This window comes from Chlorocebus sabaeus, chromosome X (assembly GCF_047675955.1).
Source record: "Chlorocebus sabaeus isolate Y175 chromosome X, mChlSab1.0.hap1, whole genome shotgun sequence".
NCBI lineage: Eukaryota > Metazoa > Chordata > Mammalia > Primates > Cercopithecidae > Chlorocebus > Chlorocebus sabaeus.
Window position 1 is genome coordinate 142279495 of NC_132933.1, and position 17679 is coordinate 142297173.

At 38.0% G+C, this 17679-nt stretch overlaps 1 protein-coding gene across 2 annotated transcripts in view; it reads left to right on the top strand.

Moving 5' to 3' along the window:
• Window positions 1-17679, top strand: part of MID1 (midline 1) — a 381575-nt gene that overhangs the window by 150147 nt on the left and 213749 nt on the right. Inside the window, exon 1 of one of the 2 annotated variants that reach the window (XM_007991003.3) lies at window positions 642-882. The exons of the other annotated variant lie outside the window; for it this stretch is intronic. The gene's annotated coding sequence lies outside the window, so the exon portion shown is untranslated. Of the gene's footprint in view, window positions 1-641; window positions 883-17679 lie in introns of those variants that run through there. 2 annotated transcript variants of the gene reach the window in all.

Here is a 17679-nt window from a genome sequence, read left to right on the forward strand (position 1 = left end):
TAAATTTATGAAGTGTGAATATTATTTTCAAATGCAAGTGCAAATCCTGTCCTGGGAAGATAAAGTAAAATCCATATCTTTAAAAAAGAAGGTCATGCTTTACAATTTAGCAATTTTATTTGGTATTTTTAAAAAGTGATATTTTAAAAAACGAATTTTCATAAAGACAGTAATTTTCCGGATGTTTGATAGTACATATCGATCACTTTTTCATATTTGATATTCCACCTTTTCTTGATGTTTTCAATCTATTTTCAGCTTTTGGATGAGTTAAAAACTAGCAGCTGCTATAAATTGTCAAGGGCTCTTAAAATGAGGTGCTAGATAGATTTGGGAAGCATCTAGCTGATTTCTACATAACTCTTTGGGAATTACTCTGTTTTGGGAGGGAGTGTAAAGGGTCATAAGACTCAGATGAAGTTTGAAGCTGAGGCGTCCCCTCTCCCACCCCTGAGGGATAGTGACCAGGGTTTGGAGATATAGGAAGAAGCAAATGCACACCTCCGTGCCTCGCCACGACCTATCGTATTCCAGTTGATGAGGAGTCCAGAGGGCTGAGATCCATGACTCTCTGAGGATTCGCCTGGCAGGAATGAATGCCAGCAAACACCCCCCTTCCATCCCCTCCCCTCCTCGCTCCCCAGGAGAGGCGCTTCTGCAGAAGTCATTTGGTGTGTGCACTGGTTTTCCTTGTGAGAGGATTAGAGAATAGGGAAGTGCTTTGTGAGAAAAATCCTGGGAGAGGTTGCTGGGAAGAAATCAAACAGAGGGAAGGAAGACTTCAGCTTTCAGAGTCCCCTCAGTCAAGTAAGTCTGAGACCCAGTTGCCTGGCCTAGAGCAGCTGAGGGGTTGTTTCCTTTCGTCCACGCTAGGAGAAACTGGTAAGGCTCATTTTATTCTCTACTGCTCTGGGATACTACTGTAACTGCTTTATTGAAGCGCAGGGGTCAGAAGGGAGGGAAGTTGGTTAGTGACTCTGGGGACATCCTGCATCGTCTCTGTCTGGTGTATGAGGACGGCGCTGCTTCTGGCACAAAGGGCTGGTAGTCACAGAACAATTTTACTTTTCCCAAACTTGATTAGCATCACTTCTGAGCAACTGACTTAAGCAAAACGCATGCCCACGCAGAAACTATACCCCATAGAGGAATGCACTTATCTATCAGATACTCGGATCTTTAAAGCATTTCTATCTAAATTTGATTAGTTTTGGGGGTACAACTTCAGGAGAGTGAGGTCCTTCTGGAAATTTTTCAATTGTCTGTTTCCTGTGAGAATGTATTTTTGCCATTGTATGTATCACCTGTTTTGTAAAAAGAGCTGTTCAGACCCAAGCCACTGTTAAAAATTCAAGTAGTACCTAGCACAAGTTCAAGACACTGTGAAAGGAGGGGCAAGTATTCATATTCAAGTGAGGAAAATGGAACTTGAATAACTTTATGTTCTCTATCTGTATGTAGAAGTGTTGTAATTGGAAAGAAGAAATGAGGAACCTGCCCTAGATTCAGAAAGAATAGGTACACGTTTCCTTCAGCATTTTCAAAGAATCAGCTCATAAACACTGTCTTCTTGGGCAAATGTTGCTTCTTACTCCCTAATTCCATTCTGTTATTTCCAGAGCTGACTTTCATATTTGTGTGAAGATATATATATATCTTATATATATGTATATATATAGAGAGAGAATACATTATTTATATTACTTATATATTTAAAATTTTTATGTGTACACACATACATACAAATTTATCCTTTTATCATATCCTGGCAAACTTGAGCCTGAAGAGTTTAGAAATATATTGATTCAGTCTGAAGCAAATCATCCCTTAAGCAAGCTACAAAAGTCCTTCTGAGAGGCGTGTTTGGAGTTGGGGGCTGTGTGGGGAAGACAGAAGTGGCAGACAGCTGTTGTTTCTGTGATGGACAAGTCCAGAAGCCTTTCCTCATAGCTGAGAACCAAATTCCTAAAAACTCTGCCCACCCCTCCCCCATCCCCAAGACAGGGTGGTAATCTTTGTTGTTGTTTTTGCCCTGAGAAAATTTGAGTGCTGCCTAATTGAGTGGGCTCTCTGCATTTTTTCCTCCTCATTAAAATAAAACTAGAAGCCTTGCTAAATGCAAAGTTCTGATGATGGATGTTTCATTTCTAAACTTAACATATGCCAATACACTTATTATCATTTCGGTTGAATTGGCCTATCATGAAAACTCTGATTAAGTAAAATGATTCAACACAAATTACTCAAGTCTGCAACTGTTACTCAATTTGCTTAATTCTACAGTCTTAAGATGATGTGATTATTAGAATATTCAAAAATTGAAAATGCATGCCATTTATTTCATTAATAACAACCAGGTTACTTAAACTATAGGTTATAAACTATAGGTTTCAACTATAGGTTATAAACTATTTAAATACAGTTTATTTGCATGCACATTGATATGAAAGCCTGAAAAAATATATGCTTTTTCTTTTAAAATGAAATAATTATTTGCCTGAGATATCCTTTGCCAAAAAATGAAAGTCAATTCCCTTTCAATTTCAGTTTTTTATTCTTTTCTCAACTGAAAATGCTAATTCAACCAAACGGTGTTATCTTTGGCTTTAGGAATTGTTTACGGAATGCTGGCAGTCAATTTGGGAGTTCTGAGTGTGAGATAACAGTTAATCAATCTATCTGTGAACTGTGAAGTTTTCAGGTTTTGACCAACATTATTCACTATTCTCTGCCCCATGTCATTCTGGTTATAAATACTATTTACCTTCATTATTATATTTGAACCTGAGCGCATCGAGTTCATTAGAATTGATTTTCTTTCCAGGTTGATCTTCTGAAATACTTTGGCCATTTTTCACTACTACCTTATGAGGTTTTCATTCATCTGCCATATATTTATTGAGTGCGTGGGTGTCACTAATATGGCCCACGTTTGCTCTTAGAGATGAAAGCTATGTTTTGTGGAGTTTATTGCAGAGGTAACCAAGGCTAGAAGGGAAAGACCAACTTGTGCTGTTCTAACAGTTGTTTGCCAGCTCCCGTGGTTTAATTGCAAATGTGGTTTCAGCAACAATGAAAAACTCTAATTCTTCTGAATTCTTGATACGTTAAAATATACTACTGGCTACTTGGAACCTGTGAGCTGAGTTAATCAATAACCCTCTCACATTGCACAAGATCCGCTGTATGTTATTCTCATCACTGGACATTTAAATAATTCAAAAGAAAGGTTTCTCATTAATTAACCTTGCCATTGCACAAATTGGGAAAATACAGAACAAAATATTCCAGCATCCTTAATCTTTAGAGCTCATAAATTACTGTTCCTTCTCATTTTTTCTTGATATATTAGTTTTTTCTGTTAGATGACTTTTGTTAAATGTTTTGATATATCATAATAATACACATAATTTGCAATAATTCCAATAAGAAAAAGGAATCGTAGGAAAGAAATGAACATGTCTTGAATCCACCGTATACCAGACACTGCCCTGGCCCCTTTACAAGCGTGTTATCATTTACTCTTCTCAACAATACTGCAAAATAGGTATTATTGTGCCCATTTTAAAGATAAGGGAATGAAGGACCAGAGAATTTAAGAATAAAATCATGCCACACTACTAAGGTAGCAAACCCAAATCTGTTCTCCACTCCACAAAAGCACTTTTTAGCACACTTCTATATTGCTCTCTTACCATCCATGTCTTTCTTCCCAGATCTCGTATAAATTGAGAACTCCCTACAGCTTACCTTAATGCTTCCAGAGAATCTGCCTTGACAGCTTCTGCCTATTCCCTGTCTTCCTTTATGATCAGAGAGTCAACATATATAACTATGGATTGGACAGGCATCATATGTATTTACATGTAAAAATGGTTTCTGAAACATCAAGGTAGAAACATCACATTAGGTTAAAATACAGAATACAGTATTTTAGATTTGCTCAGTTAAGAGAAATGACAAACTTGGTTTAGTTTGGTTTCTGGCCATACCTGCCCTGGTTTCCACCAGGTATCCAGTAGGGAGCCCCGGTCTGCACGTACACTGTGACATATTTGTATAGAGATCCCAGGCTGTAGTGCAGTGGTGCAAACATGGCTCACTACAACCTTAACTTCCTGTGGCCAAGTGATCCTCCCACCTCAACCTCCTGAGTAGCTGGGACTACAGGCATACACCACCACGCTCAGCTAATTTTTGTATTTTTTGTAGAGATGGGGTTTCACCATGTTGCCCAGGCTGGTCTGGAACTCCTAGGTTCAAGCAGTCCACCTGCCACAGCCTCCCAAAGTGCTAGGGTTACAGGTGTGAGCCACCATGCCCAGACACAAATTTCTTTATATTGACTTGATATGTATTTATTCCATGATCTTGTAGGCAGTAGGGAGCCATGGAAATATTTCAAGTGGAGAGATGAAATGAAAATGATCAGGTTTCCATGTTAGAAAGCTCACTGAGAGAGCCCTGTGGAGTTGGAGGCCCAACTAGGCTGCCTATTGGAATGCAGGAGAGAGAGGTCAAGAACATGACTTCTGATAGAATCTGTAGAGAAAGCGACAAGAAGTTTGAGAAATACTAAGGACAGTGCATTGGCAGGACAGCTGAGAGGAAGAGGTTTGTGACTTGGATATCTCAGGTAGATGATGGGGAGGTAGAGAGGATGGGGGACTCTAAGAAGATGTGTGTATACTGCACTAGGACCTGGGGATAGAACTCCGGCCAGAAACACCTTTTCTCCTAAGTAGCTGAAAGCCCATCTGTGAAGACACCAGTAATAATAATAGGAATAACTCATATTCATTGAGTGCTTTAGCTTCTTCTAAGCACACTACATTTAATTTTCATATCAACCCTCTTTGGTAGACACTAGTAACATTATCATCCCAGTTTTCTGATGAAGAAACTGAAGTAAGGAGACTTTATGTAATTTGCTCAACATCATGCAATTAGTAAGGAGAGAGAAGGGAATTGAAGTCAAGTAGTCTGGCTCCAGAATCCATGGTTTTAATTCTTACACTCTACTGCCTTGCTTAACAACCAATTATAATTTTGTGAGATATTTAGTATGAGAGCTAGCTGTACATTTCATGGGGGCGGGAGTGAACCACAAAGTTAGCAATTACTGCTATCAAGATGAACTGTGAATTTTTCTGAGGCACATTCCTGTAGACTCCTGGCTATCAGTAGGGTGTGATCCATGACAAAATAAAACATTGATATGGAGCATTAGCCTAGACATCAGGGCAAAATTGGAGAAAGTTCTTATTTCCCTGCTCTCTAAGAATTTATAACCACAATTAGAAAACCATATTGCAATCGTAAAAAATAGATGACCAAAAATTAAATGGTTCCAAGGCCCTCTGGATAAATATGAAGTGAGAACATAGTTCTTTTTTAAAAGAGAGTGGGAAAGAACAAGGCAATAAGAAGGTCAAGATGATGGGATGCAGAGACATTGTGTACATTCATTGAACGACTTAGTGTGTTATGCGCTCGCATTCTCCCATTTCCAACAACACTGTAAAATAATGGCAGAGTGAAATTTGAATCCCAAGGTGTCTCACTCTGCTATGTGTGTGTTTAAAGAATGTTGGGACAGAGCTCCCTTCAAATAAAATTTTTAAATGCCTTAGGAATCCTAAAATGATGCTTACATTTTGTAAGGTCTTGATACTTTGATGTAGTTTTTCTTCATTATCATTATCATTGACTAGTTTTTGGGTGGAGCTGCCCTGGGTGTGTGAATATTTCAGTATCACTCAATATAGGTGGGTCTTTAAAAGAAGATCATGCCAAGAAAGATATATGTAAATATATTTTTACATTCTCTTTTATTTTCTTTAATATTCTGTATGTTTGTAGAAGCTACAATATGGAATTATAGACTATTTACTTATGGACTTTAAAAAGCACTGTTGTAATCATTAGCTAATAAATTTCTTACCAAGAGATATTACTGAAAGGAATGTGGTTTTTATTCTTTTATAGCCAGATCACCAGGAAGATATGAGACTGTGCCATTTAAGTTTGCTTTTAATTTATGTAACAGAAAGATTTAGATTTGTTTAACCTTTCCTACTAGACATGTACTTAACAAACAATTATTTGGTATCTACTATGTGAAAGGCACACATTTTATTCCATTTGTTCCTTGCAATTCTTGTTAGGAAAGTCCCTCTTTACAGTGGAAGAAGGAAAATCTCAGAGAATGGCCCAGCCAGACTTGAACTCCCGTCTTCTGTCTCAGCCCAGAAGACTTGCTCCCATGTCCTTTAACCTACTTAGATAAGACAGATATTCAAAGCCACTGAGGAAGAACTCCATATTTCTTCATTTGGAACAGCAAACTAGGAAAGTTTTGTTATATTCCTATGACCAACGGTAGGTATATTTTGGGGCAATTATCTCTATGCTAAAATCAATATTACTATTTATCAAGATAATCTGCAGCTTGCCTTAAAGATAGAGAGGGGATTTCAAAGTCCATTTGTTGAAGAGATTACTCTCTGGAATTGTATAATTTGCTTCAAAGTGAGACTTGCAAAAATTATGAGATTTATCCCATAGCTCTCTACCCAGTCCCTGAAAGATTTACATTCAAGGTGACATCTGTTCAGGCTTACACACTGCTTACCTATGTGTTGGTGAAACACTTTCTGTGAACCTTCTAAATGTTCTCACCCCACTCTGACTTCACCCAATACTCATGATAAGAAGAGGACAAAGCTAGAATTATTATACCAGAGTATCTGACCCTGGGTTCAATGCTGAGAGTTGGTCACAATTAGTTTTAATAGAAAATAACATATAATTACTGACAGGTGCCTTTGGGCATGGGAAAATAGAATTTAAAAGAATGTTTTTAGTGATATATTGCCTACAGGATGACATCATGTAAGCTTAATGGCAATGCTTGAAGGTGAGAACTGACTATCATATTGAAAGGGAAAGTTTGTTCAGATTTATTCATCCACCATCAGGGAATCAGACGTGTCCTAGATTTCTAAGACTAATGAAACAAGAAACTAAAATCTACTATTGAAACCTAAATAAATACAGTTATCAATATGCTGGTAAGTTCTGCAAAGACTAATAGCATAAGCCCTTAATGAAAAATTATTTTATTCAATGACTTTCCAACACAAAGGTTAGATATTCTTACATCAAAGTAATACTGTATTATTCTTCCCTATAGTTCTGCACCACAAGGAAAAATTAGTGCTTTATTTTTGCTAATTCACAAATTTGTTAAAGTGATCAACAAATTTAATTTCCATATACATGTGTAACTTCAAATATACAGAGGCGTGAAGCTACTGCAAACACAAGCTTGCTCACTAAATTTTATTTGATATCTATTGCCTTGCCATATAACAGCAAGAGCAAACATTCTAAAACTTCTAAGTAAAAGGAAATCATCCGTCTTTTTAAATTATGTGAACTTTACCTTATTTGTAAAGCACTGTATAGAACCAAGAAAAGTGTGGGAAATTGGAACATAATTGGAACATAATAGACATTTAAGCCTTATATTTTCATAACAAAATTGTCTGAAATTAAAATAAAAATGATATGCAAATAGGATTTGTTTATCCAAATGTGGGCAGAAGGGCTGTAAAGATACTAGTATGTATTAGAACGACATGAATAATTTATTTTATAATGTAAAACCTAATAAAGATTTAATGATCACCCATAAGCCTTTAAAATTATGTGAGTAATAGCACTATGGCAGGCAAATACAGGCAGCTATTACAGCGCTACCAAAACTCTGTTTATAACTCTTTGTATGTTACTTTTTGGAAAGGGTGGGTCACAGAATGATGTAATAAATGGTTGCAAAGAAGTTTCTGTCCCAAGATGCCTATTCAGTGAATTCTAGAGCTCAAGCTGCTTTTCTCTAAAACCATTCAATACATGCCCTTGCTTCAGGACTGGACTAACCATTTTCTGATTTATAAATTTAATGATTTCAATATTATGGAGTAACTTCAGTGAAGAAAAATTGTTTTAGGGACTTACTTTCCTACAGTTATTGTTGCCCTGTTGCTTTTAATTCAATTTGAATGCATGCTATGGAGTAGTTGAGTTAAATCCATGGCATCTTGGTTTTTCTTCATGGATGAGTTCCAGTTCTTTGGGTGATACAACTAAAAGCTCACAAGATGCTGTGTATCGGCAATGAAACAATTAGTCTTTGAGCTTTGGGGAAATTACTCAAGCAGCGAATTAATCATGGCGATTCTGGTCTCCCTCCACAAATGCTAGGTCTCCGAAAAGACTCTTATTAAAGGTGTAAAATTTCATAAACCTTTAGTAAAACATTATGAATTCTCTTTTTGTGCAATACAGCTGGTATTTTTTTCCAGACGTATATTTCCATAATTAAACATCCTAAAATACAAATCCCATTATTATTTGTTATGTCTAGTCAGTAATTAGACCTCAGCTGGTAGGGCAATTTCAGAACAGAGTTTACCAATTTACATACTAATCCAGCAGAGTCTGGTGGGACATGATTAGCATAGATTCAGTCAACATCTTAATTAGCCCTAATCCCAGCATGCACTCCGAGGTGCCTTTACCCCACCCCCACTCGTGTGGGTCTTGTTTAGCTGACTATGTTCCTTCAACAAATTCCAACTCTTCCAAACATATTTTTCAGTGCTCTTTTTCACAGAGGAGATGATTACATCTCAAAGTGGTATGCCAGGGAGGACATTTTGTGTAAAGCAGGGCAAATGTGAGACATTGGGCCAGGCGAGTGGTACATACACAAATCTGAAGCAAAATCAAGGCACCAGAATCTGTTCTTCTGGAGTGTTAGAGTATACCCACTCCCATGTCCCACCCCCAACTCTGGGTAGCAAGATCTGTAAACCATTCCAAACTTGTGAGAATTTTACCTATTTTGTAAGAAGAATATTCCTTATTCCTGTCCATGATCAGGAGCCCTTTTCATCATTTACCAGCTTTCATGTCAGGAAATTCCTTATACCTAACTGAAATCCCCCATGTTGCATATTTAAGCCCCCTGCCTTTCTGTCCATCCATAGTGGAAACGGAGAACAGGTGGCCACCTATGAAAAGCTCGTTTTATAGCTGAGGACCACAATTAAATTATCTCCTTTACCTTCTCTTCTTCAGGTTGGATTTTTAAAGCTCCTGGACTTTCCTCTGAGCTCCCTTTTCTTCACCTCTTTGATCTTTGTGGTTTTCCTCTGAACTCTTTCCAAGTTCCCCACACCCCCTTTAATTGTGCTCAGAACTAGGCCGAGTATCTTTGAAATCATTTGAATGGCCAGATTTCCTCAGGATAAATACCAACACTTGAGTGTACCTCCATATCCAATTTACTTCTAGAATCAGTGCCTGCTGTTAGTTAGCTGGCTAGTTTCACTTATTCCTCTTCCATTTTTCAAAAAAAAAAAAAAAAATCATTTGGTGTGCTATTGCATAACCTAGAGGGGATTTCTTCTATTTGCTTTTTTCTTTTATTTTTTTTTTTTGCAGTTTATTAAGGGCACTTTGAGTTTCAATTTCAATTTGCAAAGATATAAACTATCAGTATCTCCTGCTAAGGTTTGAAGTCATTTGCAAATTCAATTTGAACATTACCAATAAATTATTGCACAATCCTAGGGGAAAGACCTCAATAGGGACTGAGAAGATCCCAGGAGATTATCACTTGCTAACACCTTCATCTCAGGATTCTTCTCTCTGCTTTCTGTGTTCTCTGCCACTCTTTCCCACTTTGACCTTTGTCTTATGACATAGCCTTTCCCTATTTCACTCTTTTTTTCTCTCTCTTTTTTATTTTTACTTATTCTTTCTCTCTCATCGTATCTTGCGTTTTCACTAAACACTTTCCAGCTATCCCCTGCTCGAAATTGTTCCCCATCCAGAAAATGTATCCGGTCATAGGGAAGAGACAATGGAATAAGAGAAGCATCCCAAACAATTTTCCTTTCTGGCTTTGTACTGACCTAGCTGAAATCAGGTCATGTGGGTCACAGAATAAAAGCAAGTCAAAAGTGCTGACTGATGGATGTAATAAACATCAGGGCAAAGAAGTGAAGATGGCTACTTGGCCAGGCGGGGTGGCTCACGCCTATAATCCCAGCACTTTGGGAGGCCGAGGTGGGTGGATCACTTGAGCCCAGGAGTTTGAGACCAGCCCGAGCAACGTGGCGAGACCTCGTCTCTACAGAAAATACGAAAATTAGCTGGGTGTGGTGGCGTGTGCTTGTAGTCCCATCTACTCCAGAGACTGAGGTGGGAGGATTGCTTGAGCCCAGGAGATGAAGGCTGCAGTGAGCTAGGATTGCACCACTACACTCCAGCCTGGGCGACAAAGCAAGAATCTGTCTCCAAAAAAAAAAAAAAAAAAAAGATAAGATGACTACTTGAGTCTAGTAGCGACAGGTCAGGAACCATTTGCAGCCTCGAAGCCTCAAGACCTTTCTGGCCACAAAAAAAGAGTTAGTCAGAGTGTTGCAAGGTTCATGTGTAAAAGAACCAGCCGAATTCACCTCCAGACTCTAGCTTGATTTGTCAGGGGCCAAGCATGTGTTTTGAATTCCAGAAGGTGTTCCAGCTTGCTTTAAAAGCCAGGGTCTGTATCAATCTCTATCTAGAGGCTTAAGAATCCTTAAGATTATAAAAGGTTTATTCATATGGCTTTGGAGATTTTTTTTGAAATAGTTGTACATCTGTGGGCAAGAAGCAAGTGTGAGGGCTTTGACCTAGATGTCTTCATAGCCAAAAATATTTCTTGCTATTAAGAACTACAAAAACAGTTCAAATATCTCATATTGTTGCACTACTTCTTCAGGGGCTACGGATGGAAAAATCAAATGTCAAGGATGATGTTGGGAGTCTCTGTTTGACTGGTTGGTTGATTTGGTTTGTTTTTTATTTTTGTATGGCCGCTTGAATTGTGTGTATTTGGTGCAACTGAAAGTTTTAAATTTCCTCACCAATAGGTAGCTTACGTTCTAGATGTTTAATTAATATGCATATCCTTAATCTCCTTGTTTCCCATTCTAATTTCTGATGGCTTTTCTGGAATCATGTGAGGCAAATGCACTCTCCCACTTTTCACCTGACCAGACCCGGAAGTGTATGCAAGAAAGGACTTTGAAGTTTAGTTTAGTAACTGCCAATAGCCATCACAGAGGCTTTATCAGCTCGAGTTAAGAAAGGGATTATTAGTGGAAATGAAATATGGTGCAGTCACTTTGGAAATGGTTTGGCAGTTCCTCAAAAAGTTAAACATAGGGTTACCATATGATCCAACAAGTGTACTTCTAGGTATATATCCAAGAGAAATGAAAACATATGTTCACACAACAACATGTATATGAATGTTCATAGCAGCATTATTTATAATAGCCAAAAAGTGGAAACAGCCCAAATGTTTATCAATGGATGAATGGATAAATAAAACGTAGCATATTGCTGGATGCGGTGGCTCATGCCAATAATCCCAGCACTTTGGGAGGCTGAGGCAGGTGGATCATTTGAGGTCAGGAGTTTGAGACCAGCCTGGCCAACATGGTGAAACCACCATCTCTACAAAAAAAAAAAAAAAAAAAAAGCTGGACGTAGGGTACATGCCTGTAATCCTAGCTTCTTGGGAGGCTGAGGCAGGAGAATCACTTGAAACGGGGAGGTGGAGGTTGTAGTGAGCCAAGATTGCACCACTACACTCCAGCCTGGGTGACAGAGTGAGACTCCATCTCAAACACACAAACAAACAAAAAACAAAAACAAAAAAAAAAACAAATGTAACCTATCCATGCATATCCATACAACCAGATAGTATTCAACTCTAAAAAGTATTATTCAGCTGCTGATACATGCTACATCATGCTCAGTCAAAGAAGGCAATCACAGAGGATCACATATTGTAGGATTCCATTTATGTGAAATGTCCGGAATAGGCAAAATCCATAGAGATAGAAAGTCAATTAGTGGTTGCAAGGGGCTAGAGGTGAAGGGCAGGGGGAAAGGTAGTGACTGCTAATGGGCACAGCGTTTCTTTTATTGGGGGGTGAAGCTGTTCTAAAATTAGACTGTGGTGATGGTTGCAGGACACTGGGAATATACTTTAAAACATTAAATTGTCCACATTAGATGGGTACATTGTGTGGTATGTGAATTGTATCTCAACTAAACTTAAAAAAAAAACGAAAAGAAAAGAGAAAGGGGTTATGATACAGAGCCGAGTGTTCCTAGGTCACTCACAAAATGCTTTTAATTATTACAGTTTAAAAAGAATTAAATAATTCCTATTATCGTTTTAATACAACTCTCCCTCCAACATGCACTGTTTCAGATATTATAAAAGACAGTGTAGACAGTGTATTTAGACAGTTGTAGCTTTAGGGATTGTGGGCCAGAATGAAGTACTCTGAGCAAGGATGTGGAATCTGGATTTTAATCCTCAACCTCACCATTAGCATGCCGTGTAAGATTGAGCCAAAGCTGGACCTCTTTGGAATTAGCTGCTCATTTTCTCAGTAGAATAATAATAATGCCCTCTAGCAAACTCATAAAATCATGTTAGGATAAAATTAAATGTGTGCTATGATGGCCTCTTAAAGAAGGCCATGGGAATGTGAAGAATTATTGCACAATCAGCAGTATATATTATAAATATCAAACCTATGTATATTGAATATGTTAATATTGAGCTTGAATTAGGAGATTCCTATAGTCCTGTTGATCCTAACATTGTATGAGTACATACCCATCTTCCCTATACCCCCATATACATGCCACAAATACACAATCTCAGCCAAATGAAATATGAATGGACATTTATATTAGATGTAGCTTTGGTTTGTGATAGTCCTATATTACTTTTTTAAATCTCAACTTCACTCATGACAGCTAGGAATGCAAAACTATGGTTTTAACTATGGAGTTAAAAGAGGGTTTTTTGGTTTGTTTGCTTGTTTTGTGTGTATATGTGTAGTATTCGTTTGTTTGTTTGTTTGTTTTGAGACAGAGTCTGGCTCTTATTGCCCAGGTTGGAGTGCAATGGTGTGATCTCGGCTCACCGCAACCTCTGCCTCCCCGGTTCAAGCAATTCTCCTGCCTCAGCCTCCCAAGTAGCTGGAATTACAGGCATGCGCCACCATGCCCGGCTAATTTTGTATTTTTAGTAGAGATGGGGTTTCTCCATGTTGGTCAGGCTGGTCTCAAACTCCTGACCTCAGGTGATCCACCCACCTCGGCCTCCCAAAGTTCTGGGATTACAAGCGTGAGCCACATCGCCCTGCTGAAAGAATTTTTAAAAACAGCAAAAAAGGCAAAGGAAATGAGATCCAATTATGCCTCCAGATTTATGAGAATTGTAAGCACTATTTTAATAACTTCTAGAAGAGCATCTGAAACAGTAAAAGTAAGTGGATTTCTCATTCATAACTGTTTACAGAATTCTTTTCTAAACAATTTGAAAATTCGAGGTAAATAGATTTTCTTTGAGAAAGTTAACTCATTGTCCAAAATTCCCTTGACTCCAGATGCCAAGACAAATTTTGAGAGTAACGTCATATGGTTCTGTAACAGTAATAATCTAAGCTCTACTGAGATAGCATATTCTTCTACAAGTAGGAAAAATATATTTTTATTAGGTATGAAAAATAGATTTTTAATATAACTTTTTTTATTTTGAAATAGTTGGAGACGCACGGCTGGGCACAGTGGCTCACGCCTGTAATCCCAGCACTTTGGGAGGCCAAGGCAGGTAGATCACGAGGTCAGGAGATCGAGACCATCCTGGCTAACATGGTGTAACCTTGTCTCTACTAAATATATAAAAAATTAGCCGGACGTTGTGGTGGGTGCCTGTAGTCCCAGCTACTCGGGAGGCTGAGGCAGGAGAATGGCGTGCACCCAGAAGGCGGAGCTTGCAGTGAGCCAAGATTGTGCCACTGCACTCCAGCCTGGGCAATAGAGTGAGACTCCGTCTCAAAAAAAAAAAAAAAAAGAAAAGAAAAAAAGAAAAGAAAAGAAATAGTTGGAGACACACAAGGGGTTGCAAAACTAATGCAAAGAGTTCCCCCGTACCATTCATGTGGCTTCCCCCAATGATAACATCTTTCATAACCACAGTAATGTCAAAACTAGGACATTGACTTTGACACAGTACTGTCAAAAATAGATTTTCATAATGACAAAATTTGCCTTAGAAATTGGACTACAAATTATCACATCATTTCAAGTCTCAAGTGTCACAGTTGGATCAAGCTTTTATTATTAAAGGGTGTAATTTGATTCTTTATGTAAACAAGTGTTGCCCTAAGTGTTTTTTTTAATTACATGCATTGAAACCTGAATAATAGTTCATTTCAACTTACATTTGTATCTAAAAATACTAATAAGCTCCACTTCAAAATATATAGTACTATTTTTAAAAACTCTGTGTCGCTTTCAAACATTTAGATGATTAAATTAGATCCTCATTGTTCCCTCAGAGGTGACAGGCATTATTAAAATGTATTCTGCATATTTTGTTTCTGTAATTATGTCTAATCAGTGTGAATTGATGCTGTGGAAAATACTTAATTAAAAACACATATTTGAGCTATAAGTGGGAAACAAAGGAGAAACTCTCATAGTTTGACTCTAAATGATAAAAACTGATAGAAAGTTGAAATATTAGACAAGACCAGCAGCCCAGAAAAAAAAATGTGTTAATAGGTAGAAAATGCAAAATGTCTATAGAAATATCCCGGCCTTAAAACAAAAGAAAGGGCTTTGTTATTGTGAATTCTTTTTCCCCTGCAGAATCGATTCTGAAAGATGTGGAGATCTCATAAACGTCTCCAAAGAACAGTTCACAGCACCCAGGGAGTGAGGCTTTCTGAAAGAAATGCCTTCCCATGCCGTGTAAATGGCATGTGTCAAGGGGGAAAGTCCCCAGCACTGTGATGATTGAGCAGGGGCTGCTGTGGGCAGCTTCCTTTGTGTCCTGATCATTTACATGACTTAAACACAACAATGTGCTCCATCGTCAATAACACAAGACGCTTTGCCATAGCAACAGTTTCAGAATGTGGCACAGCCTCGGTGGTGTCCCTGAAACAGAAAAGTTCCCTAAAGAAACACTTCTTATGAATATGTTCAGAGATTTCTTTATGCTACTAGGACTTGTTTCAAATTCCATTGGGTTTAGGTTTTATTTGCACAGCCCATCTTTCCTTTGCTCTATGAAAACCAGCTTTGGGGAGAAGTTGGGAGAGACACGACTGTGGGGTCAGAGGGTGGGAATACATACGTGACTGTGATAGAAATGGAATTTTTGAGAACATTCTCAGACAATTGTTAATGCTATCCAGAAAATCATGTAAAACTCAGGAATGTAACATACATCCCAAAGTCATTGTTGGTTTCCTTGAAGGTCTGTAATAAATGGCCCTTTTAGTGTTTGTACATTTTGCTTCTTTCCATCACAACATGTGCATATACTGTGACACACTTTAGACAATCGTAAGGACATGAACTCCACACTCAATGGCATTGTCCAAAAGACACAGCACATATGTTATCAAAGCTGTGATTAAACTCCAATACCTTCCTCTTATTTCAAGGCCATTTTCTGGCAAGGCACAATTTTCCCATTAAGAAAGTACCCATCCTCCCCCACACCCCCTGTTTTGAGCAATAGCAGTTTCTACAAGTTTGAATCTAATAGAGTTATTCTAGTGAAACTTTCACTTAAGACAGAATAAAAGAGAAGAAAAACGTAAATAATTTTAATGATAAGTGATAACAGTTGAATTATATTTGGCTATGTAACATACAGTGGTGTTTTACCTTTAGGAGATAGAGCACTTTATAGTTTGTCTGCCTCCATGAGAAGGAAATTGTTTACCTTGGTATGTTTGTGTTTCTGAAAGATGTGCCTTCTGTGGCATATGTGCCATGTTGCCCCCTTTCCTCATCTGTTCCCCTTCGTTGATTTCTGGGAAGTAGCCATCCCTTAACACTGGAGCTGCCTATAGTGATAGATGATACTCTGAATTTGTGCACCTGACTCCATAGTAATCTATAAATTAGTGATGAGCTGGTAATAAAAAATCCTAAATGTTCCTGCTTCTCAGGGAGCCACAGACCCCAGGGGTTGCCAAGCAATGAAAGATCAAACTGGACTCACCAGTGAAAACACAATTAATTATTTACACACATCAGCATTTGACATTGGTATCATTTGAATCAGGAGATCCTTTGTTTGCTACATTGCTACATTGATTTGTGCTCTGAAGACTGTAAGTTTGGACGCACCCTTGTTCAGGCAAAGGGAGATGAGTAGATAGTGAGTGATGAAAGGTGAGCACTGAGTGTCAAATTTTATGCACCTGTTAATATAAAGAAATTGATGTCATACATTATAGTGATATTTTAAGGAGTTTTGAAAACACAAAGATTGTGTGTGGGTGCAAAGTGAAAAGGAAGGGGGATAGAGAAGCAATTATAATTCTCTTATCTCAGTCCAGTAAAGCCAAATTAATTTAACCAGAGCTGGGGAGAAGTCTCAAGAGAAAGGCCTTCTGAATAAGACCCCACTGGAGAAACTTAAGCAACACCAGCGAGGAGTAGCTCCCTCTCATGTCTCTTGGTTGCTCTGCTGTCCTCTAAAATGATTTCATGAGTGCAGCAGGGCTGGTGAGTTTCACTGCAGAAACTTCGGGTCCTCTATCATAGGCATTTTATGCACTAAATTGTGCGAGTAAAACACATCCTCCTGAGTTGGAGTGCCTCTAATATTTAGCCTACTCAAAAGGCTGAGCAGGATCAATTCTTTCTGTGAACCTGGGGAAGAGAAATAAAAACCTTTATTTTTGTATGTTCCGTAACCTTCAAGGCTTTTTTTTTTTTTTTTTTTTTTTTTAAACAGTCAAAGGTCTGCCATTTTAATGCTGCGGATTTTGTGGGCCGCTGCTCAACAATAGGAAAATTTCATTAAGCTGAGCCAAAGCTAATTTTGAAGCAGTTCTGAGACATTCTCTATTAAGTAGAGAAAGGATTTGATTCCTTATCCTTCCTTTCATGCTTGAGGGATCTCAGAACCCTTGACAAAGCAATAACTGTAGTACTGACTGAAAGTAAAGGAGGCCCTATTCAAATGGTTAGCATTGCCTCCCAGATGCCAAAATTCCCAATTTTTTAAGAAAGTTCATCATTCAGAACTATTAAGAATTTTTCCACTCTTTGGTAGAAGGATAATAGGTCATAGATTTATAGAGAGGTCTTTCTTCAATCAGTTCAGACGCCTCAATTGCTCACTGTCTCAAAAGATGGAGAGTAAACATGTGTAATATTTAATTTTTATGTACAAGCAAAGACTCATAATTTTCTGGACCACACAGAATCTCTGTACAAGTTTTGGATCTAATCTTTGCTTCTGTACTAATTCCAAAAAAGTCAATGAAGTCTGAAGGCATTTGGCAATAGAACTAACCAATTAAAACCCTGTGCTTTAGCCTACAAACCCAAAGTCAGTGTTTCATAAATATTTGAACATAGCTATTGGAACTTGCCCTGGTTATCTTTTAAGTTGTACTTTGCTTTTAGACGAAGAACCATATCAGAGTATCATTCTCCCATAAAAATCTGTAAAACAATGTTTAAATAGTCCCACATTACAAAAAATTAAATTCCACAAGT